The following is a 27,191-nucleotide window of genomic DNA, read 5'->3' as shown; positions in this document are numbered from 1 at the left end:
ATGTCAAGATTAGAAAGGGAACTTGTAAGAATCAAGATAAGATACTCATGATCTTTGAGGTTCTCGATTGGACTCGTCGAGTTAGTCGATGCTACTCGGCGAGTCTGTGAGATTTCCACAACTTTTGTTGTTTCTTTTGACTCAACTTCCTCTAACAACCTTTCTATTTCCATTAAATCTTCTCCAGCATCTAAATTCCCTTCAGAAGGTAATAGAAATTTGTTTGGAGTTTCTTCTTGTAAAAGTGCAAGCTCTCTTTCTAACACTTCATCATCCAAATCCACAAAGGAAATTTCCCCATTTTTCATCCCTTCATTCTTTTTCTCTTGTTCCGCTTTAAACACCACTGAATCATTCCCAACACTTAGTGTTAGTGTAGATTCGAACACATCGACTATTGCACAAGAGGTATTCAAAAATGGTCTTCCAAGAATGATTGGAACTTTAGGGTCTTCTTCCATGTCAAGCACTACAAAGTCCACGGGAAACATAAATTTATCGAATTTGATGAGAAGATCTTCGCATACTCCTCTTGGATGTATTATTGTCTTATCGGCTAAATGGATCTTCATACGAATCGGCTTTGGCTCCGGCAAATTTAGCTTCTTGAAGAAAGAATATGGCATTAGATTAATGCTTGCACCCGAATCGGTCAACGCATGAGTAGAAATTATGTTCCCAAATTGACAAGGTATGGAGTTACTTCCGGGATCACCCCTCTTTTCTGGCAGTTCATTTAGCAATACTTTAGCAATTTCTTCCATATTTTGTCTAGTAGCGAAGAGGTTTTTAAGCAAAGTTGCATACTTAGGCGTTTGAAGTATTGTTTCAACAAATGGAATGTTCACTTGGAGGGTCCTCACTTGCTCCATAAATCTTTTATATCATTGAATCTGCTCATATGGTATGGCTCGAATTGGAAATGGCAAAGGGGGCCTGTAAGATTTCAAAAGAGAACAATTTTTCTCATCACCTCTCGGACTCGTCAAGTCCATTATACCGACTCGGCGAGTCGAGTCAGGTTTGCTCGAATTCCTTTCAAATTCCTCTTCTGTTTGCACCTTACTGGGTTTCTTCTGAATAAAGGTCAAAGGAGTGAAAATCTTGTTAGAATTAGTGGTTATCACATTTAGATGCGCCATTTTTGGATTTTGTTCGGTATTGCTCGGAAGTTCACCAAGTGTTGTTTGATTGATTTGTTGTGCAAGTTGTCCTATCTGCTTTTCAATGTTATGAATGGAGGCTTGCTAATTCCTAAGAAAATTTTGTTGATCTTTCATCATAGCTTGATGATCTTTAAGCATTACTCGTTGCTCCTTCAATTCAATGTTGGTAACATTGTGCCTCTTCTCGGACGCAGCTACAAACCTTGTGAACATCTCTTCCAAATCAGCTCTCTTTTCCATAACCGGTTCCTCCTTTTGATAGAAACCCCGTTCTTTGTGCTTGTATTTCTCATCCTTTGCCTTTTTGTACTCGTCATACGGGAGCCATTCCTTCTTCGGTTTCCACCAATTATCATCAAATCTATCGCCACTTGAATAGAATACTTGAGCTTTCATGTTTCCATTCTCATCCAAATCACAATCTTTAGTAAGATGAGGTCTGTTACAATTCTCACATCCAACCCGAATAGCATGGATTGTTTGATCCATCTTAGTCATCCTCTGATCTAAACTATCTAGTTTATCCATCATTGCTGCCATGCTATCGTTTACAGTGTTCACCACCCCCCCTACTTACTTCATTCTGTGGGTTATGATATTCTCTAGAGTGTTTAGATAATTCCTCAATTAATTCCTTGATCATCGGGGGTGGCTTCTTGGTGAGCGGTCCTTGCGAGTCAAGAAGCTGCCTTGTAGTCACATTTACCCCGTCATAAAAAATGGAGACTTCTTGTTTGCTATTAAGATCGTGATGTGGTCAATTCCTTAGTAGGCCCTTGTATCTCTCCCATGCCTCATAAAGAGACTCTCCAGCTTGTTGTTCAAAGTTCACAATAGCTTTCTTCAACTTGGCTATCATAGAAGGTGGGCAAAACTGGTCAATAAATTCTTCCTTCATCTTGGCCCATATAGTTATGGATCCGGGAGGGAGTGACTTGAGCCAATCCTTTGCAGCACCTTTGAACGTGACGGGAAGCATACGAAGCAGCTAGGTCTCGCAAGGCACATTTGGAACATTAAAATAATCAACTACATCGTTGACCTCATCCAAGTGTTTATAGGCATCTTCGTGATCTTTACCGTAGAAGGGAATCTCCTTTAGTTGAGCAAGTATGTGACCTTTAAGCTCAAAGTTGGCAGTTGCAGGAATTGCGGGTTGCACAAGTCCCGGCCCGGTATCGTCATGTATTCTCGTCTTCCATTCCCCCATGGGAACTTCATCTATGTTAGCCATGGGGTTAGCTAGTTCTCCTTCAAAGTCGCTCTCTTCCTCGGTTTCGGATTCAGAGTCGTATTCAATGTCCTCCTTGATTGGGTCTTTGTTTGCCAAGGAAATGTTGGATCCTCCTGATTTACTGCTCTTCTTCTTGCTGAAAACATATATGATATTCTTCAAGGGTGAGTTCTTAGGTGTATTAGAGCTTTCAACCCCCTTGCCTTTGTTTTTCCTCAAAGCGGATTCTGGGTCTTCAAGTGGAGGAACCAAGGGTGTGTTGGATCCTCTGCTCATGTAATACCTACAAACAAAACAAGTAAAACGCGTAAAAGGAACAAAAATAAAATGAAAAACGAAACTGTGTGCAACGATGGACTCGCCGAGTAGCTTCGATTGCACTCAGCGAGTTCAGAGCAAAAACAGTAAAATACTTACTAAACTTCTAAAAAGTAAAAATTATTAAAACCTATCCTAATTACTAAATTACCTAAGAAATAACTTTGTGTAAGATAAATCTCACACAAAGGATCGATAAAACTAGGAATTAGAATTAATTTTTGAACCGTTCCCCGGCAACGGCGCCAAAAACTTGATGTGTGTAAACTCAACTAGTTTTAAACCTACTTTTAATTATAAATTAACACACAGGAGGCAGTGGACCTATCAATTGTGGTATGGCTAAATAAGTAGGGTATCGAACTCAGGGAACGGAAAATTAAAACTAATAACTAATATTATCTAAAAGACAAGTAATAAAATTAAGGTTTTCTCTAGTTTTACAAGACTAGAAACTTAAACTAAAACTTAACTAAAATAACTAACAACTAAGCAAGCAAACACCAACTAAATTCAATATCTAAAAGGACTTTTGTTCAGGTTCGACTCAATTGATCCTATGATTGATTTAATGGTAATGGTGCAATGGATTAACCTTTTATTGGCTACCGATTCAAGTGATTAGATTCACATTCGCTATGCTAATCCTTAGAAAATAAACTAGTTCAAGTAGTGGCCAGTTGCCTAATTTAATTAATTCTCTAGGTTATTTATTCGGGTTAAATAATACTTGTAATAGTTAATCAATTTGTGAATTCAATTAGCCTCTTGTTGTTGGTTTATCAAACAAGCTCACACATTAACTTACCCATTCTCTAAATAATCCTAGTTTCATATTCACTAATCCTAAGCACATAATTTAGTGTTCACATAAATCACATGAGGTAAACAATCAAGAGATGTTCATGCAGCCTAATTGTCTTCCTATTAACAGAAAAATAGTTATGGTTAATGCATAAGGATCTTTAACAAGCTTAATTCAAAAAAATCACCAATTAAAAGTTAATCCTACCATTAATCAAACCATAGTCTCAAAATTGTCTTACCCAAACAGAAGCTAGCAAGTTTAGCTCATGATTAAGGCAGTAGAAAACTCAAAAACGAAATTCAATAACATAAACATGGTTTAAGTACTAGATCTAGTTAAGAGAAATCAAAGCATACCTTAGTTATCCTTCAAAACTTGAATTGGGTTGAATCTTCACTCTTCCAGATGTCTCACTTCGTTCTGAATCGCAGCTTCTCCTCCTAGGGTTCTTAGAAGTCTCGTTTATCGATCTGGAGGGTTTCTTTTATAGATTCGTCTCAACTCGTCGAGTCCACAATCGACTCGTCAAGTCCCTCATTAAATTCCCGTGTACAGCAAGTCAAGGACTCCCCTGCTTCGCGAATCTTCATGGGAACTCGTTGAGTAGACGTCCCTACTCGCAGAGTCCTTTGTGCTTTTTGATCCTTTCTTCTTTTGTTCACTCCAAAGCTTCCCGATAGCTACTCCAGCTTCCGAGCACTTCTTTTGGACTGAAAATATAATTCAAACATAATTAAGTACCTTTTGTCCATAATTTGCAATTAATTAGCTAATAAATGATAAAACTTTATACTAAACATAGGGCTAAACATGCACATATCACATACCCCCAAAATGAGATTGGTAGCGAAGCTCGACTCATCATGGAATGAACCATGTCCAACAAGGTTCCATTACGCCTCTCAGCCACACCACTCAACTGTGGTGTCCTGCGAGGTGTCAATTGTGAGACAACCGCACATTCCCTAAGATAGTCGAGGAACTCTGTACTAAGATACTCACCACCACGATCAGATCGAAGCATCTTAATGTTCCTGCCCAATTGATTCTCTACATCGTGTTTAAACTCTTTAAACCTTTCGAAAGTCTCTGAATTATGCTTGATTAGGTAGACATATCCATATCTACTATAATCATCCGTAAAAGTCACATAATAACGATTAGCATCCCTTGTGGCGGTTTTGAAGGGTCCACACACATCCGTGTGTACTAGATCCAACAAACCTTCACCCCTAGCACAAGAACCTGTGAAGGGTGACTTTGTCATTTTTCCAAGTAAGCATGATTCACAACTATCATCTGACTTTAGGTCAAATGATTCCAAAACTCCATCCTTTTAGAGTTGGCCTATGCGTTTCTTGCGTACATGTCCAAGAAGACAATGTCATAATGATGCTTTATCCAAGTTATTATCATTAGTAGAATCAATACACAACACATTATTTCCTTAGTTTTCTACAACAGACATAGATTCATACACATCATCACAAGGTAATGCTTTAAAATAAAACACATTATTATAGAAAGCATTTATTCCACCAATTTCATTATCAAAAGAAAAGGTAAACCCTTGTTTGTACAAAGCATGAAAGGAAATAATGTTTCTTGCCATTTCAAGCGAATAATAACATTTATTCAAATCTAAATTAAAACCACTACTTAGCATCAAAGTATAAACTCCAATCTTGGTGACAGGTGAAGCTTTCCTATTCCCCATGATCAAGTTTATCTTTCCATGCTCCACATTCTCACTTCTTCTTAGTCCCTGCAAATTAGAACAAATATGAATACCACCACTGGTATCAAGGACCCAAGAGTGAGAATAGGGTGAGTTACTAGATAATATAGTGTAAATACCTGCATGGTTGGGTTTTACTCTCCCATCCTTCAAATCTTGTTGGTACTTTGGGCAGTTTCGCTTCCAGTGCGCCTTTTTGTGGCAATAGAAGCATTTAGCCTCCTTGGGATCAGAAGAAGGAGTGACGAAGCCTTTCTTGGTTCCGCTTGAAGATGAGCCATCAAGGGTCTTACCCTTGGTACCCTTCGAAGGGTTCTTCCTCTTCTTCCCTCTAACTTTCCCGATTGCCAGGACAGGTGCGGAGTTTGGAGTAGGAGTAGGATTGGTAACAACCGACTTACCCTTTAGACCACTTTCGGTGGTCTTCAAGAGTCCTTGAAGTTTTCTGAAGGTGACTTCTTCCTTGTTCATGTGATATGTCATGCGGAATTGATCATAACATGATGGTAAGGAGTGCAAAATGATATCTATTGCTAACTCCTCGGGGAAGTTCACATTCGGCTTCATTAAACGGTCCACATACCTTTGCATTTTCTGCATGTGGCCCGTGATGGGTTCACCATCCTTCATTCGGGTTGTTATCATGGAAGAGATGATTTCATATCGCTCTTGATGAGCACTTTGATGGTAGCGGTCCATCAATTCCTGGTGCATCTCAAAAGGATAGTAGTCCTCATAGGACTTTTGGAGCTCGGCTGTCATGGTGGCCATCATGATGCATGCCTCTTTGGTAGCATCTCTTTCATGTACCTCCTATTCAGCAAACTCTTCAGGAGTAGTAGTTTGCTCGGGTACCTTAAGCTCCTTGTTGAGAATGTATTCTTTATTCTCGTACCGAGTGACCATCCTGATGTTTCTGATCCAATCTGTAAAGTTGGATCCATCAAAGATGACTATCCCACAAAGGTTCATGAGAGAGAAGGAGCCAGTGGGGTTTGACCCAGAAGCAGCATTGTTGGAAGACATCTGAAAAGAAGAAAACAAGTTTAGTTTAGATATAGAGATAATCCTTAATAAAACACCCAAATGTAATATTAAGGCTAGGATCCAATCACAATATATTATAGCTTAGAAGTGGGATGTCGTAATCCGAGCTATAACATATTTGAAAGGTAGGTGAATGACAATTCACCAATTTCCACCGTGAAAACGAAATATGGTTATTAGGTTTTATTTGGTTTTAGAAACTCCTAGATTCTTTGAGATTCACTGAACTTTTCAGTGACATGTTTCAATCTCGAGTGTGCCCTTCATGTTTTGTGACTGGGATACAGAGGATCACAAAACAAGGTGTGAAGTAACCATGCAAATTACTTGGTACCCTTAATGTTTTTCACTTAATCGTTGTGCCGGTAAACCACACGCGCCCCTTCTGACCTCATGAAAAACCTTAAGTCACCATTTGCCTACCTTGTTAAGTCCAAGTTAGTGTGCCGGTAAACCACACACGCTCCACCAACGACTTAAACAAGGTGCAAAGTGTAATTTTATGGATTAGCACCTTATTCATATTTTCCTAAAGTAACTATAATTTGGAATTTATAAAAAAAACATTTATTTCCTTTATAGTAATAATTATACTTTTAATGAGAATTTTAAGTCATTGTCCTACCCGTTCGGCTAACGACCCTCCACCAGTCAAGGAAGCAGTGGGTGAGAGTGGACACCCATTAAGCTGCCATTTCATAGGCAACAACCTTATACCCCCTTATAGACCGGCTTCATGAATGAGGCCTACTTGCGGTAAAACGACTTGATCTTATATATATATATATATATATATATATATATATATATATATATATATTATTAAACTTATAATATTATAAACTATAAGGGTTGAATTTTAACTTTTAAAATTCTGAGGATTGGAACTAAAGTTTACTATGTGACTTTACATGTTCCAAAACTTGAGGGCAAGTTTTGTAACTTTACAAAAACCTTTCAATTCATAACTTATGAGTTATTAAAATGAAGACTCTTCATTTTTTGTAACTTATGTGTTCTTTTAATGGAATTAATACAAAGTGACTTTTGGTTATCCATAACTTGAGGACAAGCTATGGACTCCATTAAAACACATAAAGATCTTGAATTAATCATTAAACAAATAATTCCTATGATCTATCAAGAACTCATAAGAACATGAATATTCATATCAAAATTTCAAGAGCATATGAACACATATAATCATGTAATTTTGATATTAGCCATTGTAAATGGATTAGAACAACCATTACACCATCTAAAATAAGTTTTATAACACCAAAACAGTTTAGGGTAATGTTTCTAGTCCATTTCCAGCAGCACAAATTGAATTTCTGCATTCTGCATGAGCAACTCGTCGAGTGCACGAACTGACTCGTCGAGTTGGTTGCATTTTTACTTGCACTCGTCAAGTCCTCCCCATGGACTCGTCGAGTCCCCTATGTAGACAGCTAAAAAATTCGATTTTCAACACTATTTTGCATCAAGTATTCACAAACAAGCCTAGTATTTGATACCACTGAAGGGTTTTGAGCATTCTAACATCCCTAAGTGTACATGCAACCCTATAAAACCTTGGATCTATGTTTGTCTAAAATACATGCAAAATATGATTTACAAGGTTCATAATCCTATCTATCATACATGGGGAACTTTTAATCTAAAAGATGGCTAGAATTACATACCTGGTAGTTGATTTGATTCCTTGAAAACCTTGAGAGCCTAGCACCCCAAGTGTGATGCCTCAAATGCTTCACACAACACCAAATGCTTTGGAATAACTTTGAGAATGTATAAAACTTGTATAAATCAGCCTAGCCCTCTTGCAACCACTTGTGTAGCCGATTTTGGTAGATGACGTGTTCTTTATATAGTGTGTCACATCTAGGGTTACACCATGTAAACCCTAATGTGACATGACTCTTCATTTCCATGACACATGGGTTTGTAACTCCCATGGAGAATCCATGGAGCATCTTATGGGTTTTACCCAACTTGATAATCCATGGAGCCTTTTAGCCCACTATACAAGTTATGGATGATTTACATAATCAACCCATATATTTAATTAGTTACCTTTTGATCACTTAATTAATTCCAAATTAATCTTTGATCAATACTAATTAAATAATACTATTAATATATTAGAACTTATAATATATTAATAAACCACAAGTGTTATTTCTCTCATTTAGTTTATCCAAATGCATGATGCCATGCATCCCAAATGGACCATGCCGGGTCGGGTCAAGTACATACCAGATATAGTTATAGACTTAGACACCTTATCCAACAGTTTCCCACTTGGATAAGTCTAATAACTATAACTGCAAGTATGACTTTAGGAACCTACCAGCAATCGTAGCTCTTTTTCAAGGTCTCTCGGAACTGACAAGATGATGATGATGCACCATTTAAGATAAGTGATCATATAATCCTCTATTCTAATCAGTCGGACAAATATATGGAACAATGTCTTACTTATTCTCCAGCAGTTTGTTTCCTGATTTCCAATTTGTTTGACATAGAACTTAATTAAACATATCAATTTAGTATTGACCTGGCCCGGTACATAGGTCAAAAGAAATCATCAAAGAGCCCAAATATCGCTTCTAATCCAATAGGGAACAGATAAACTTCGACTCATATGCTTGTTCTACTACTTGTTAAATTACACAAAAATGTACGTTTTATAACATCGAGTTACCAATGCGGTTTCGTACGATCAATGCATAACCAACTCATAGGCAACAAGACATATCTCTAGGTTTGAAGATTTATATGATATTACCGTCTCGCGATCACTCGAGATAAATTCCATGAAGTGATATCAGCGAGCGTGGGTTGAATCCAATACTCAGAACTTATGAGCACTCATGAGTGTTGAGGCCATGTCCAACATCTTAGACCTCTACAACCAACTCATGATAGTCTTAATTCATATCTACTTCCGACATATGACCGACTGTGGATAATTTGAATAATATGTAAAACACAACATAAATATTCTGGAAGTCAAAACATGCAAAAGAAATAATAGTAAACGATTGACAAAAGATGGCAACACTTTACTCATAAATAAACACAACTTTTATTTATCATCAAATGTCAATTGCACTTTACAAATTTCTAAGATAGTTTGAGTAATGATGTGGTCGATGCTATGTCATGGGATGATTTTTCGATCGAATCTCGGACCGAGTGCGCCTAGGCGACTGAGGTGTAGCAGTTGGTGCAAGAGTCAGTAGATTTCCGCCAGACTACGGAGACTGTGGCAGAGATCACTGTCAAGTCTCGGGAGAGAGAGTTTAGTTGGTTCCACAATATGTAGTAGATGAGGAAACGGAGAAGTTAAGATATCATGACATATTGTAGAATCATAAGACCGTGAGTATCTCAGGGTATGAGATCCTGAATGGTATTATTTCTAGAGCTCAAAAACGAGATTTAAACTTAGAGCACATTGGTAAGAGGGAATCTTATCAGTTGCTTATAGTGAAGGGTCTCAAGAGGAGACGCAAGATTTAGTATTTGCTTTTGAGAGGCCAGCAGGACCTGATTTGGTGCAGCACTGTGACATCCCCTAGTTTCTCGGCCTGAAAAGACCGATTTAATTTATGCTTTTTAAAATAAAATCACATAAATCTTTTTAAAAGATGTTGAGGAATTGGTCCCCAAACAAATAAAAGTTTATCAAAATCCTTCATTAAGAAGGTATATATTTTCCATATATATCAAAACCTCGGGATGTCATGTTTCGATACAGATCAAAAGCTTAAACAAGACATTATAAGCCTTTTAACAGTTATTTACAACTACTGGTCTATAATCCAAAAATCTCTCGTCGTCCTCCGACTATGCTCGGGGTCCACTGCCTGTAACATAAAAAGTTGAGTAGGTCAGGCTTGGGAGCCTAGTGAGCAAATAGGGTTTTCAACCCACAGTAATAATAAACTTATTAAGTTCACCAATCAACAATAACCCTGATTACCCGTTCCCATTATGCTCACTTTACGTCCCTAAACACTTTTCACAAGGGACCTAACCTAAAGAATATAATCGGGATGAACACTACTGCTAAGGGGTTTCCTCAGCCATACATGTCCTAAAGGCAACCATAAGGGGGATGGAGTACAGCGAATGAAGACCTAAGTTCATTAACACCTACAGGTGGACCTGCTAATGTTTCCCACTGGACTGTCTAGAAAGTCCATGGTCGTCATCCAAACTCCGCTAGATGACTGGATCTCAAAACACATCGAGGCCTCTCATCAATTTTATTTTATCACACATCACTATCTACCCATGTTCTACCCAACATATTTGTAGATAAAAATACTTATACAGTTTAAACTTGTATAAAACATCAACTCAACAGTCACCTCAAATAAACAATTAATATATTTACACATAGCACGTATTATGTAACAGCCCGGAATCTCAGGTATTGTTAAATTATGTTTTTGGGGGTGATTTAAGAGGGGACTCGGCGAGTTGGAGCCTAGACTCGCCGAGTAGGATTGCAGACTTGGTCGCGGGTCCGCGACTGGACTCGACGAGTCCAGATATGGACTCGGCGAGTCGACGCTGTTCAGCAGAAACCCTAACCGTTCGGTTTTGGATCGTATATAATGCTCTTATATGCCGTCATTGTCCGTTTTTAGTCGATTGAGAGGAACCCTAAACGGCTGTGGGCATCTAGAGCAAGATTGGAGGATATTAAGGCTTGAAGAAGTTGTTAGGCAAGGAGGAGAAGGGTTTTGGCTAAAGGAACAGCAGGGGATTCGAGTTCTGCGGTTTGGAGACACAGAGAGGGCATATTCCAGGTAATATTTCGGATTCCTTTATGTTATTTTGATGTGTATTCGAATCTAGGGTTTATGAAACCCATTTAGTGACTAGATGGGTTATTATGTTATTACCCAGACGTTTATACCCCAGTAATAAGGTGTTTAGAAGTCCAGAAAGTCCCATGACTGTATATCTCGGGACCATACGTAATTCAGGAAGCAGTTGATCGTCTGCATGGCATGGACTCGCCGAGTTGTTCTTCAGACTCGGCGAGTAGCTTGAAGATTTACTGGGACTCGCCGAGTTGTTCTTCAGACTCGGCGAGTGGAGTCGGGGTGGCCCCGCGATTCTTCCAGGAGTAGCTCGTCGGGTCGAGGAGGATACTCGACGAGTAGATAGGGAATCTCAGAGAATTGGAGGACGTCTAGACTCGCCGAGTCGCCATGGCACTCGCCGAGTCCGGTCGAGTTGACCGTTGACCGTTGACCAGAGTTGACCTAAGTCTGACTTCTCAGGGATAGTCACACTTAGAAGATATAAGTGTTAATGAGATATGTGACGTTATAGGGAGGTTGTAGCTCGTCGGTTGTGCACGAGTCATTTCGGGAATTGCTAGCGTTCAGCTTTTACGAGGTGAGTCTTCTCACTATACTGTACCCGGAAGGGTTTGACTGTATGACCGGAAGGTCAGATATGATATGTGATATGTATGATATATGTGATAAGTTATTTGTTATCTGTGAGCTATGTATGTTATGTGGGCCGGAAGGCAATATGTTATGGGCCGGAAGGCGTTGTGTTGAGGACCGGAAGGTCAGGGCCTGGAAAGGCGTATATGTGTAAGTGTATATTGGGGAACTCACTAAGCATTTATGCTTACAGTTGTTGTGTATGTATTTCAGGTACTATCGAGGACCGTGGGAAGGCGCCGGCGTGATCGATACACACTGAAGGCTGCTTTTATGATCTTGGGGTTTTGATTAATTGTATTTGACAGAACACTTAAATTATTTATGCCTTGTTTTGAATGGAAATACTTTATTTTTAAAATGAAAAATTTGTTTGAAAATTTGTGTTGTTACAATTGGTATCAGAGCCTTGGTTTGAGGGATTCGGGTGCACCTTCGGGAGTAACTGAACTCAAACCGAGGATTTGAGGAAAACTTTTAAATAAAGGCATAAAGTTTTGTAAATGGTTTTTTGGTAAGCAAGAAAGAAGCAGTGTGTACGATCAGTCAGCGCCCGAACGGTAAAGATCCCCAAAATACCTTACAATATTATATGATATGAATTGTTATGCATGCTAGAAGACTAGGTATTCATGATAGGACTAGAGTGGCCTGATTTGTGATGCCTTAGTCTAGGGAAGTTTTCCGATAGGAGATGCTTGCTAGTATGCGGGTAGATAATGCATATCAGAAGTAGAGTACTCACTATCCGGGGTTTGGGGAGGAAGACTTGGGATGAATGCTGATGTGGTGTGGTCGGTAGTATTGGGCCCGTACTACCGAAGACACCGGGTCAGTGGGAGACCCAAGTAAGAATCCCTGGATATCGGGGACTGAGTAGGGTTGCGTATCGAGTACAATTATACTCGGTGGAGTCTCTGATAGTTTTATGTTGTATTTCAGAGACATCATGGTTAGACCACGCCACGGAGCGAGTACGAGCGGTGTGAGGGACGAGGATATTCGTCAAATGATTCACGAGGAGGTGGCGGCAGCGATCCGGGCTGAGATCCCGGAGATGTTTGGGTCTATTAAGACCACCCTGATGGAGACATTCGATGAGTGGTACGCCGCGTTGACTGAGGCTGCAACCGCTGCAGCTACCGCAGCTGTGGCCGCTGCTAGGCCACAGGGAGGTGACTCGTTGCTGTTCCGAGAGTTCAGCAACACGAAGCCACCGGAGTTCGATGGGACGCAGGATCCGATTGCTGCGATGAGGTGGATCGCAGACATAGAGGGGTGCTTCTACACGTGTTCATGCCCGGAGCACCTGAGGGTACGGTTCGCTTTGAACCAGCTCCGTCTGGGAGCGAAGGACTGGTGGAAGTTCGTGACAGCGAACTTCACTATGGCAGAGACTACAGCGGTGACATGGGAGGGGTTTACTACCATGTTCAGGGATGAGTACGTTCCTCCGGTGGAACGGGAACGATTGGTTCAGGAATTCTTAACCCTCAAGCAGGGTACTGATTCGGTGGCGGCGATCACGCGGAAGTTTCATGAGAGGGCGATGTTTGCCCCGAGTTGGTGGCCACAGAGCAGGCTCGGATGAGCCGGTACTTGGGTGTTCTGAGGAGGGAGATCCGGGAGTTTGTGTCAAACTCCACTTATCATACTTTTACTGAGCTTCAGGCGAATGCCAGGAAGCGTGAGATCGAGTTGGAGACTCAGGCCAGGGAGGAGGCCGAGTCTCAGCAGGCACACCGGCGGCCGGCTCAGTCTCAGCCGGCTGCCAAGCGGATCAAGTCCGCCGATTCGAGGACGGGAGGTTCGAAGAGCCGCACTTGCGGAAAGTGCGGCAAGGGTCACGATGGGGCGTGTCGAGCCGGTGCTTGCTACAAGTGCGGCAAGGAGGGGCACATTGCTAGGGAGTGCCCCAAGGGGTTTATGGTTTGCTTTCATTGCAACCAGACCGGCCATCGAAAGGCCGAGTGTCCGCAGCTTCGTCAGGGATCTGCACCTATTGCTAGGACTACTGAGACTCGACCGGTGAAGGTCGAGGCCCCGAGGGCTCGTGGGAGAGCCTTTCAGCTGACTGCGGAAGAGGTCCGCGCTGCGCCCGATGTCGTGGCAGGTATGTTGTAATTCATGTATTTATTTTAATGTCGAGATGTTATGCTTATGTTATTGTATGCGTAGGTACTTTCCTTGTGAACTCTGTGCCTGCCTTAGTGTTATTTGACTCGGGTGCGAGTAGGTCCTTTGTGTCCTTAGCCTTTAGTCAGCATATCAGCGTTAGTCGTGAGATGTTGAGTCGACCTTTGAGAGTTTCTATAGCTGACGAGAAAGTGATTTGTGCTACGGAGGTTCTTCGGGGATGTGTACTAGAGATTTTCGGGGTTGAATTCCCGATTGACCTGATTCCTATTGCGATGGGTGATGTCTGTGTCATCGTGGGCATGGACTGGTTGAGCCGATTCGGCGCTGTCATCGACTGTGAACGTCAGTTGGTGACTATACGAGACCCTAGCGGGGGAGTTCTTTCGGTGTACGGCGAGGGTACCCGTTCGGGATCAGCTTTTTGTTCGGCCGCTAGGGCGAGGCAGTGTCTACAGCAGGGCTGTAAGGGTTTTGTGGCGTATGTGATGGATACGCGGAAGGTTTCCGAGAGACCGAAGTCAGTTGAGGAGGTCCCTGTGGTGCGTGAGTTTCCAGATGTTTTCCCCGAGGAGCTGCCGGGAGTACCTCCTGTGAGGCAAGTAGAGTTTGGTATCGATCTGGTTCCGGGGGCCGCGCCTATTGCTAAGGTGCCTTATCGTCTTGCACCTCCAGAGATGCAAGAGTTGTCCTCGCAGCTCCAGGAGTTGCTGGGGAAGGGATTCATTCGGCCGAGCAGCTCGCTGTGGGGAGCACCTATTATGTTCGTCAAGAAGAAGGATGGTTCACACCGGATGTGCATCGATTACCGGGAGTTGAACAAGTTGACGATCAAGAACCGTTACCCGTTGCCGAGGATCGATGATTTATTCGATCAGTTGCAGGGAGCATCTTGGTTTTCCAAGATCGATCTGAGGTCAGGGTACCATCAGGTGAGAGTGCGGGACGAGGATGTCCAGAAGACAGCGTTTAGAACGCGATATGGGCATTATGAGTTTGTGGTGATGCCTTTCGGGCTCACCAATGCCCCGGCTGTGTTCATGGATCTCATGAACAGGGTATGCAGGCCGATGTTGGATCGGTCAGTGATTGTATTTATCGACGACATTCTGGTATATTCGAGATCTAGAGAGCAGCATGAGGAGCATTTGAGGGAGGTCCTTGAGGTATTGAGGTCGGAGAAGCTTTATGCAAAGTTCTCCAAATGTGACTTCTGGTTGCGGGAGGTCCAATTTCTAGGACATGTTGTTAATCAGAAGGGGATATTGGTCGATCCGGCCAAGGTTGAGGCGGTGATGAGTTGGGAGGTGCCGAAGTCACCCTCTGAGATCAGGAGCTTCCTCGGGTTGGCAGGGTATTATCGGAGATTCATTAAGGATTTCTCCAAGATCGCAGTGCCGCTCACCAGATTGACCCGGAAGGGTGTTGCATTCTCATGGGGGCCCGAGCAGCAGACCTCCTTTGAGACACTTCGCCAGAGGTTGTGCGAAGCCCCGGTATTAGCTCTCCCAGAAGGGATGGAGGATTTTGTGGTGTATTGCGACGCATCGACTTCGGGACTGGGTGCAGTGTTGATGCAGAGGGGTCATGTGATAGCGTATGCGTCGAGGCAGCTGAAGCCTCATGAGGCGAGATATCCCACGCATGATTTAGAGTTAGGGGCAGTAGTGTTCGCTCTCAAGATTTGGCATCACTACCTGTATGGGGTTCGATGTACGATATATACGGACCATAAGAGCTTGAAGTATTTGATGGATCAGCCCAACCTAAATATGCGTCAGAGGGAGGTGGTTGGATGTGGTCAAGGATTATGATTGTGAGATCCTGTACCACCCAGGTAAGGCTAATGTGGTAGCCGACGCGTTGAGCCGCAGGGCGGAGAGCACTCCATTGCGAGATGTATGCTTGAGACTGACTGTGATGACTCCAGTATTGGATGCTATTCGTGGGGCGCAGGCCGAAGCTGCGCAACCAGAAATGCAGAAGAAAGAGCGGGTCGTGGGATTAATTTCAGAGTTCGTTAAGGATGGGCGAGGGCTTATGACATTTCAGGGTCGGATTTGGGTACCGTTTGTGGGCGGTACGCGCATTACTTTGATGGAAGAGGCTCATAGATCGAAATTCTCGATCCATCCCGGTGCTACGAAGATGTATTTGGACATGAGGAAAGAGTATTGGTGGCCCTGTATGAAGAGGGACGTTGCATGGTTCGTCGAGAGGTGCTTGACCTGCCGTAGGGTTAAGGCTGAGCACCAGAGACCGCATGGCAAGTTACAGCCATTGGAGATCCCCGAGTGGAAGTGGGAGCAGATCACTATGGATTTCATCACCAAATTGCCGAGAACTGCCAGGGGAGTTGATGCAATTTGGGTGATTGTGGATAGGTTGACGAAGAGTGCACACTTCCTTGCCATCAGCGAGAGTTCTTCAGCAGAGAAGTTGGCAGAGATATATGTGAAAGAAGTGGTATCTCGGCATGGGGTGCCGATCTCGATTGTGTCAGACCGTGATGTGCGTTTCACTTCCAGGTTCTGGAAGAAATTTCATGAGGAACTGGGTACTAAATTGCATTTTAGTACCGCATACCATCCCCAGACAGACGGTCAGAGCGAGCGGACGATTCAGACGCTGGAGGACATGCTTCGGGCGTGTGTGTTAGACTTCGGGGGTAGCTGGGATGCATATTTACCCTTAGCAGAGTTTTCCTACAACAACAGCCATCATTCGAGCATTGGTATGCCACCTTTTGAGCTGTTGTATGGTAGGAGGTGTCGGACCCCCATTTGCTGGGGAGAAGTGGGACAGAGAGTGATGGGCAGCACCGAGATCGTGCTTCAGACGACAGAGCAGATTCAGCAAGTTAGACAGAGGTTATTGACCGCCCAGAGCCGACAGAAGAGTTATGCAGACAGGCGCCGATCCGAGCTTGAGTTTCAAGTCGGCGACTTCGTTCTCCTGAAGGTCTCTCCTTGGAAAGGAGTGATTCGATTCAGGAAAAGGGGCAAATTGGGGCCCCGGTATATTGGGCCATTTCGTGTGATTGCAAGGATAGGCCGGGTAGCCTATCGGTTGGAGTTGCCAGCAGAGTTGGGACAGATCCACGACACTTTTCATGTGTCGCAATTGAGGAAGTGCATAGCCGATGAGTCGGCAGTGGTTCCATTGGAGGATGTTCAGGTGGATGCGAGCCTGAATTACGCGGAGAGACCAGTGGCTATCAGGGATCGGAAGATCAAGGTTCTGAGGAACAAGGAGGTACCTCTGGTGTTGGTTCAATGGCAACACCGTAAGGGATCGGAAATGACTTGGGAGCCGGAACGTGAGATGCGGGAGCAGCATCCGGAACTATTTTCAGAACGAGACTTCGAGGGCGAAGTCTAATCCTAGCAGGGGAGAGTTGTAACAGCCCGGAATCTCAGGTATTGTTAAATTATGTTTTTGGGGGTGATTTAAGAGGGGACTCGGCGAGTTGGAGCCTAGACTCGCCGAGTAGGATCGCAAACTTGGTCGCGGGTCCGCGACTGGACTCGACGAGTCCAGATATGGACTCGGCGAGTCGACGCTGTTCAGCAGAAACCCTAACCGTTCGGTTTTGGATCGTATATAATGCTCTTATATGCCGTCATTGTCCGTTTTTAGTCGATTGAGAGGAACCCTAAACGGCTGTGCGCATCTAGTGCAAGATTGGAGGATATTAGGGCTTGAAGAAGTTGTTGGGCAAGGAGGAGAAGGGTTTTGGCTAAAGGAACAGCAGGGGATTCGAGTTCTGCGGTTTGGAGACACAGAGAGGGCATATTCCAGGTAATATTTCGGATTCCTTTATGTTATTTTGATGTGTATTCGAATCTAGGGTTTATGAAACCCATTTAGTGACTAGATGGGTTATTATGTTATTACCCAGACGTTTATACCCCAGTAATAAGGTGTTTAGAAGTCCAGAAAGTCCCATGACTGTATATCTCGGGACCATACGTAATTCAGGAAGCAGTTGATCGTCTGCATGGCATGGACTCGCCGAGTTGTTCTTCAGACTCGGCGAGTAGCTTGAAGATTTACTGGGACTCGCCGAGTTGTTCTTCAGACTCGACGAGTGGAGTCGGGGTGGCCCCGCGATTCTTCCAGGAGTAGCTCGTCGGGTCGAGGAGGATACTCGACGAGTAGATAGGGAATCTCAGAGAATTGGAGGACGTCTAGACTCGCCGAGTCGCCATGGCACTCGCCGAGTCCGGTCGAGTTGACCGTTGACCGTTGACCAGAGTTGACCTAAGTCTGACTTCTCAGGGATAGTCACACTTAGAAGATATAAGTGTTAATGAGATATGTGACGTTATAGGGAGGTTGTAGCTCGTCGGTTGTGCACGAGTCATTTCGGGAATTGCTAGCGTTCAGCTTTTACGAGGTGAGTCTTCTCACTATACTGTACCCGGAAGGGTTTGACTGTATGACCGGAAGGTCAGATATGATATGTGATATGTATGATATATGTGATAAGTTATTTGTTATCTGTGAGCTATGTATGTTATGTGGGCCGGAAGGCAATATGTTATGGGCCGGAAGGCGTTGTGTTGAGGACCGGAAGGTCAGGGCCTGGAAAGGCGTATATGTGTAAGTGTATATTGGGGAACTCACTAAGCATTTATGCTTACAGTTGTTGTGTATGTATTTCAGGTACTATCGAGGACCGTGGGAAGGCGCCGGCGTGATCGATACACACTGAAGGCTGCTTTTATGATCTTGGGGTTTTGATTAATTGTATTTGACAGAACACTTAAATTATTTATGTCTTGTTTTGAATGGAAATACTTTATTTTTAAAATGAAAAATTTGTTTGAAAATTTGCGTTGTTACATATTATAAGGTAAATATTTCATATCTATGTGTAAAATGAAAGTGACTATACACTCACATGACTTGATGATAATCAGGCAGCAATTCGTTTCTTAAAACGATCGTTTCTAATAAAACTAAGAGTTTTATTGAGAAACTGGGCTTTGCAAAGGTCGGGCTTCGAAACCGAAAAGATAAATTTTCCGGGCTTCTCGGGCGCTTCGTGGAGTATTCTGGGGCTTATAATTGATATTGGGGCTTTAGGGGATGTTAAGATGAAAGAAATATGGGTTTAGGGGCTAAAAATGACAAGATTCGAAAATATATCCGGGAGGTCTCGCACCCTTCTATTTATAGGGGCGAGGCTTCTGATCCAAGGGCTGAGAAGAGGCCACGCATCGCAGATCCGAAGCTCGCAGGGGATGGCTCGCACATGGTCTGCACATGCGAGGGGCTCGTTGTCGCCTCTTGATTGGACCGCGGTCTAGTCGAGGCTTCGTACATGGCTCCTTCTGCGAGGCTCAGACACGAGGAATGGAACACACGTCGGACTTCTAGTGGACTGGACTTCGGATGTGAGGGCAGGCGACACGTCTTGCCAGGTGGCTTCGGTGACTCAGCAGATTTTGGATACGTGGCACATGCGAGGCGAGGGTGACGTGGCACTTCCGGGTGAAGCTTATCTATGCGAAATTTCTCGAATTTTGTGCCAAAATCTTCTAAAATTCACAACTTTCACATACGAGCTCCGTTTTTGACGTTCTTTATATGCACGCGTGGCTAAAATTACGCTCTACAACTTCCGTTTAGACTTCGTTGGCTAATTTTGATTTTAATTTTTATATTATTATTTTTAACAGACCGGGACTAGAAATCTGTTAAAAATTCATAACTTCTTCATCCGATGTCCGTTTTCGTCAGACTTTTTACCGTTGTGCTACTAATAACGAAACCTTCGATTCTCGTTTGGGTTGTGTCGGCTAAAAATCACTCGATCTAAAATTCGAGTTTTTAGCTGTCTACTGTTAAGCTGAAACTTCGAAAAATCATATCTTCTTTATACGAAGTCAGATTTGGGCATTCTTTTTATCGAACTTCTCGGTTTAACGAATACTACGACTTTCGTTTAGATAACTAAGGCTAAAAAGTAGTTTATCAAAAACTCACTTTTTACGACATTCAGCACCGTGTCGGTTTTGTCGCGAAACTTCGACAGGTCATAACTTCTTCGTTGTAACTCGGATTTTGGTATTCTTTATATCCCCGAAATCCTTCTTTCGACCACTACAACTTTATGTAAAGATATTGGGCTTATCTCACACTTAAATTTTGATGCTTATTTTTATTCTTAATTAATTAAACCCTAATAACTAAGCATAAAACACATAATTCACATAGAATTCACGTAATTCATTCTCATTTCTTCAAAATGAGTTACAAAGGTTAACCTAGACTATCACCTTAATATTAATGCCTAGGATAGAAACACGAGTGTTACAAGCACTTGCGGGAAACTGCACGGTGGAGCCTTTCGTTCCAAGAGTTTGAGTAAGTGTAACTATGGGTTATCCTATGTCCGTGTTTGAACTATACTTCCAAGAGATGTCACATGCCAATTGCATACCGAGAATTATTAGTGGGTAATGGGAGGTCATTTCCCTAATTGTGGATTCAGGAAGTATACAGTGGATCCTTAGAAGTTGTGTAACCATTTTGATGGGCTAGTATTGAAACACTAGCAATGGTAAGCGTGGTTTTCAGCAGATTGGTCATGAGATGGTAAGAGGGATTTAGGATCCTTCCAGTGTAGTGTGTTTGTAAGAAGTTAGTTGACTCAAAGTGGGGGAGAATCGATCAAGGATTTAGAAGCAGAAGCAGTTTTGAAACTAGGATAAGTTTCACATCCTTGTCATGAAGGAAGATAGCCCAAGTGGCTATATGGTTTGAGAATAGTGTGAGTTGGAAGTTAGGAAAAACTTGCCAACAATGAGATCGCGTCCTCGGAATGTTGATAGCCGGCCTTAGGGAATCAGGTTGGGGATTCCATTCAGGACATGAGTTCAGTAGAGTGTTAGGTCAAGCACGTGTTCGACCTAGATAGTGATAGAGTGTTGTAAGTCTGCGGGTGTAGTTGTAGCATTCACTAGCATCCAGATAGTGATAGAGTGTTGTATGTCTGCGGGTGTAGCCGTAGCATTCACTAGTAGCCAGATAGTGTTAGAGTGTGTGAGATTGTGGGTGTAGCCGTAGCATTCACTAGATTGGTAGATGGCATGAGCGTGTTGTTAGAACGCGGATGGAATAGTAGTACTCGCCGGTTCGGGTGCAGCAATGAGGATATGGAAATCCATTGATTGGGCTTCGGAATTTCCCAGATGGATTAGGTCTGGTTGAGCCAGTGATAATATTGTAGGAGCGCCACAACAGTTATGGGATCAGGGAAGCAATAGACTGAATAAGATTGCTTGTGATATCAGGCTACCATTGGTCATGTAGCAATCACTTTTAGCCTTGAATATGGTGATTTCAGGACTCCACGTATGGACCCGATCAGTTAGATCAGAAGGTTATTAGGGCCTTAGTAGCAGGATAACTAGTGGCAACTAGTTCCAAAGAAGGATTTCATTCGGAAGTTGTGTGAGGCGACTAAGTGGGAGTCATTTTAGCTCAGTGACTGGGCCGGAACCCGGTATTTCAGATGACTGACGAATGAATTAAGACCAAGAAGGCCTCGATAGGTTTTGGGACGCAACCATGTAGCAGCGTGCTATTTCAGGCAGTTCAGTGTTTCAGGCATATCAGTGCTTCAGATAGTTTCAGTGGTGCAAGCAGTAACGACATTTTGGGATTCCATGTATGGTTAGAGTCACGGATAGCTTGGTTCATGCTAACTCACTCGTAGCAGAATTTTCTGAGCCTAGGCCAACTATAAGCGATCTATAGGGATAATTAGATCCGTGGCTCTGTTTTCCCGTGGGAACCTCGAGTTAGCAGAAATTGAGTAGTCAATTGAGAGACAAGTGGACTGGATTCAACGATAAAGATTCGGTTTGGACGGTTTTTTAGGGCGTCAGATCATCTCGAGACTACAGATTTCAGGTTGAGCAAATGAGAATCTTACAAGGAATTAGTTCGCCTGCAGATTTTAGGGCTTCGTGAAGATTGTTCACAGCCACCCTGGGAAGGCTAGGGTGTGCCCAGGATAGTGACCATGTTACTAGAGTGGTTGGGTATGTAAGATATGGTAAGGAATGATTTCGAGGACAAAATTTAATTTAAGTGGGGAAGAGTTGTAACACCCTGTTTATAAAATAAATAAATAAATGTATATAAGCCCTAAAATCAATAATAATTGAGCAAGGCGTTAGTCTCGAGGAGTTAATTGTCAAAATTTTAGAAGGCAGTGACTAAATGGTGACTTCCGGTACTTAATTTGAAGAGATTTTGGGAGCTAAGGGCTTAATGGTAATATATGGACTTCTTTTGAAAGTAAATTATAAGGGACGGGCTGTTTAGTAATTTTTGGATTGATTATGAAAAGAATTGTGAGATTAAAGGTGTAATAGGTAAATATGGGGGCTGTTTTGAAAAGGTTTTTATGGAAGAGGGGCTAGTTGTGTTATTATGGGAAAGAGCATTGGAGGCGTCGGGTATATATGATTTACTTAACCCTAACCCTAACTTGTTGCATCAGCCGCCAGGTATCACCCCTTCAGCCGCCACCACCCGTTTTGTTCACCCTCCGGTCACCCATGACTGCCAAACGACCGCCGACTTCCTGCCAACGTCGCTGTCGCCATTGGAAGCTGTCTATTGTCCAGTTTTGCCGTGATTTCCGTCGTAGGGCATGGGTCACGATCAACCAGCCGCCTGTCGTTGCAGTTGCTGCCACGTGGAGACGCGTCTATCGTCGGACGCCGCAACCTGCTAGCTGGAGAAACGAACTGGGGAGGAGCCCCGACCGTTAAAGAACGAAGCCACCGCCCTTCGCCACCTGTTAAGGCGTTAGTGCCACTTCGAGTTCTATAGCCGCCATTCCCGCTTACTGCCATGTCGACTTATGCCACTGTTACATCCCCGCTACTACTATTGACGTTGAGAACGGCCGGTTGGTCGCCGAGACTGACGGGAGGAGCCGTGAACGAGGAAGCTCCGGTCGGGAACAAATGGAAGATCCCCGGTGAGGCTAAACAGTGAGCTATTTCCTCCAGTATTTTGTTCCTTTTGATTGTACCGAGTCATCACCACCGTTTGCTGTCACCATTCCGCCACCTGTCGTCTGCTGCCATCCTCCACCGCCACCGGCCACCGTGGAAGGTGGTTGTGTGCATGTATTATTATATGTTTTAGGTGTGTGTGGTTGTATTTCTATTAGTTATGTGTGTTTGGGTGTTTTGGTTAGCCGGAGTTCACAAAAGAGCCACCGCCACCACCGTGAGGTGGTGGCTGCTGCCACGTGCCACCGCCGGCCACCACCAGGGTGGATGTGTGTGTGTGTTAATGAGTGTGTGTGTGTGTGTTATTTTGGATTAAATCTTTGTAACTGTAATTAGCAATGAATAATGAAAAATAATAATAACTACCACCATACGGTGGTGGCTACCGCCGTGAACCACCGTTGACCACCACTACCCGAGGTGGTAGTGGGTGGTGCTCCACTAGCAAAACCCTATTAGGCTTATAGATTAGTTTTGGGCCTATTGGGCCATATTTTGGGTAGGAAACCCTAATTAGGGTTTAGAAAACCCTAATTCTTGTCATGTGGGCCTTGGACCTATTGGGACCCACTTTTGGGTCATTGGGATTGGATTGTGTGTTAGGCCCAATTACACCATATCATTTACCTAGTAGAGGAAATGACTTAGTGAATTGAGTCCTTAACGGGTTAAGTGAGAAATACTTAACCCTAATTATATTTTTATGTGAAACCCTAATTTCAATTGGGCCTTAAGTGGGCCTTTCTATTGGGCTTTGATGATTGGGATAATATTGGGCCATCCAAGAACAAGTAATTGGGCTAGAATAATTTAATGGGCCTAGGATAAGGCACATGTAAGGGGTTTGGGCCCAATTTGGAAAATTGGGCCATAGATAGGCCATAGTATGGGCCTTTATGATTATGATATATTGGGCCAATAGAAATACCAAATGTTGGTCTGGACTTTGGTTGGGCCTTAGGTGAGACCACGTGAAGGTTTGGGCCCAATTTGGAAAATTGGGCGATATGTTGGGCTTTGAGCCATAGTTGGACTTTTGGGTCTTTGGATTGGGCCCTGGGCTTGAGTCAAGCTAAGATAGGGGTGAAATAGTCTTTTACCCCAAGTATGGGATTATGGATATGATTTGGAACCCAATTATTAATTGGGTGTTATTTTGATATTGACAGATCGGGAATCTGTCATCCAGCAGCTATGGTTTCATCAGCGAGACTTCAACAGTGTGAGATGAGTCCTTTTCCAATAGGAACGGGTCTAGGGCACCAATGATGAACCATTTAAGTAGTTATAGCATGTCGGGGTAAGCTTGATGTCGGGTTAGCCCAATGCAGTTTATATGTTTCCGGACTTCGGTCCGATGTCGGGGCGGTCCCGAGAAGTAGTTAAGTATACGTGATGTCTTTGTGATTCATGCAGGTTATATGGTATGTGCTATGTGTTTCGGGCTTCGGTACGATGTCGGGGCAAGCCCGATGTATGTAGTTATTATGCCATGTACTATGTGTTCAGGGGCAAGCCCGATGTATGCTAGATTATATGTTATATGTTATATGTTTCCGGCATTGGTCCGATGTCGGGGCAAGCCCGATGCAGATTATGTGATTATGTTATGTGGTTATGATAATATGATGTGTATGCGCCGGGGTAAGCCTGATGCTGGGGAAAGCCCGATGTCGGGGTGAGCCCGATGCCCGATGCGGTCGGATGCCGAGGCGAGCCTGATGTCGGGCAGGAGCCCGATGCCGGGATTCATCCCGATGCAGTTGGGAGTAGTCCTAGAGTTATATTTATGTTATGTGTTTATGTTATATACATTGTTGATATGTTTATACGTGTAACAGATTACAGTCTGATGCCAGGCAGGTCCCGATGCAGTGGGCTAGGCCCAAGTTATGAGATTATGTGTATGCTATGTGGTAGTATGTGGAGACTCACTAAGCTTCGTGCTTACAGATTTCGGTTTTGGTTTTAGGTACTCAGTTTTCAAAAGAGGAGCTTGGGAAGATTGCAGTGCACACACCATTTGTTCAGCCTGGGAAGTTTATACCCTGATATACTTGACAGTTGTTATAATATTTTGAGATACATTTCTTACAATTTTTATATGATGTTTAACGACTATGGTTTTTGTTAATAAATTAAAACGAAATTTTTAGACTGTATTTTTGGGATGTTACATCATATTGACATGAGACATGGATCATAATCAATCTCATGGTCCAAGTTTTGTTTCCCGATTTCTGATTTGTGATTATGACATTAGACTACTAATTGAACGCAACAATTTAGTCTTGGTTGGGCCTAACACTTATAAGTCAACACGAAATCACCAAGGGGCCCAAAGATATCAATTTTTCCATTGGGGCAAAAGGAACGGATAAACTTTGAGTTATATGCTTACACTATTTACTTATCAACTTATGCACAACAACACGTTTTATAACATCATGTTACTGATGCGTTTACGTATTATCAATGCACAACCAAATTGTAAACAACAACTCATATATCTCCATTTAAAGAATATAAGATATTATCATCTCCAAATTACTCATGATAAAATCCATGAAGTAATTCTCTGAGCATAGGTTTATCTAATACTTAAAATCCCTATTTTCTAAGTACTCATGAACATTGTAGCAAATAATTGCTATTTCTAATCCCCATAGACAATCTAGAATTCAATTCATGACAACCTTAATTCGCTACTTACTTCCAAAAGTACGATCGACTGTCGAAATTCGAATAATCATATTATTCAGGAAGTAAAACATGCAAAGTGAAACGCAATAATAACCTAATTAACTATGGTCTCAAAACTATTTAATATAAATAAGACTCTTATTATTTAATCACCATATTAATTAAGACTTTATTTACTGTATAATGTTTCGAGTAATCAACTAAACACTTGAATTAAAACATCAGTCATTCCATGTTATGAACATGCATACTCGTAACAACCCAAATTTTACAAAGAAAATTTTCATTTTTGATTAATAAAAACACTTGCATAACCCATGAAATTCCAAAATAATTGTTTCAAATCCATATTCATTACAACTTTGTTTAAATCATCAGAGTGTCCCAAAACATAGTAGTGAAAAAGAGAGATAGAGTGCACGTCGCGCCATCACGCCTTGACTTTGCCCTTGGGCTCAGAAGTACCTAAAAAAAATCCACAAACGGTAAGCTTGGAAGCTTAGTGAGTTCCCCAGAGCATACACACACACCAGAACACATACAACATGCCATACTAGCTAAACAATAATACAAAACACACAAGGCATGTGAAAGAACACATAAAGAAGCCATGGAAACCCTCCAGGGTCTTACTTCGGGTGCCATGGGAACCCCCACATGGTCTTAGCCCAATGCCCCGGGAACCCCCCAGAGTCTTTGACTTACGAAGCCAAGGAAACCCTCCAAGGTCTTACACCTAAGTGCCTCAGGAACCCCCCAAGGTCTTCCATACACAATACATAGAAACAACTAGCACATTGCATATCAAATAGTCCAAATAACATATACGTAACAATTAATGGGCCGGCCTTGGTGCCTTCGACCCATTGGTATGGTGAGGAGACTCACCTCAATATGCTAAATAAAAAGCTGCTCTCCTAACAGTCTGCAACCTCCGGTGCTGAATAATAATATTAGATAGTGTTAGGACTTGAATAACCAAGGGAGACCCAAACTCCCAAACGTTCCATAAGGCCCAATTATCCATCCCTTGCTATTGGGCCCAAATTCCAAGTCCAGAATCCTTAATGGGCGACTTGGCCCAATAAGGCCCAATCAATATGTCTATGGTCCATAGCGAATGATATAGCCCATAATTCCCAGATTATCCCAAGCCCAATAATCAAATGAGGCCTAAAAGCTCAAAGGCCCAAAATAGATTTGGCTCCACTGTGATGCGTACGCTTAGCGTACCATCCTGGTATGCATAGCGTACCGAGGTTCTAAGGCATACGCGCAACGTACACTGGGTTACACCCAACGTACCAGCGGTTTAAGCACTTTTTTCCATTAAGTGCTTAATACTCAATTCTTTTACGTCCATAAGTTAGATCTAACCCTATTAAGACGACCTAAGGCATAAAGTTGGCAACTTTATGCCTTTGCATGTCTCATATACTCCCAACACCCTCATTAAGACCTTTTTAAATCTCTTAACCCATGCGTGAGGCCAAAATACCCACCAAGACTCCATTTTT

General features: G+C 42.7%; 1 long non-coding RNA gene and 1 other non-coding gene across 2 annotated transcripts; both read left to right on the top strand.

Annotated features, from left to right (window-relative positions):
* The first annotated feature begins 1,909 nt into the window (after positions 1-1,909).
* LOC145103636 (small nucleolar RNA R71) lies at positions 1,910-2,016 on the top strand. Its single transcript, XR_013706716.1, has one exon. It is a non-coding gene; the product is annotated as a small nucleolar RNA R71 (small nucleolar RNA).
* Positions 2,017-22,454: 20,438 nt separating this feature from the next.
* LOC145097944 (uncharacterized) lies at positions 22,455-25,133 on the top strand. Its single transcript, XR_013704537.1, has 2 exons — positions 22,455-22,934; positions 24,944-25,133. It is a non-coding gene; the product is annotated as an uncharacterized LOC145097944 (long non-coding RNA).
* The last annotated feature ends 2,058 nt before the right edge of the window (positions 25,134-27,191 follow it).

Source organism: Lactuca serriola, chromosome 4 (genome assembly GCF_051521515.1).
Source record: "Lactuca serriola cultivar US96UC23 chromosome 4, Lser_US96UC23_V15, whole genome shotgun sequence".
In the NCBI taxonomy this organism is placed as follows: domain Eukaryota; kingdom Viridiplantae; phylum Streptophyta; class Magnoliopsida; order Asterales; family Asteraceae; genus Lactuca; species Lactuca serriola.
This window is presented reverse-complemented; position numbering and strand designations above follow the sequence as displayed.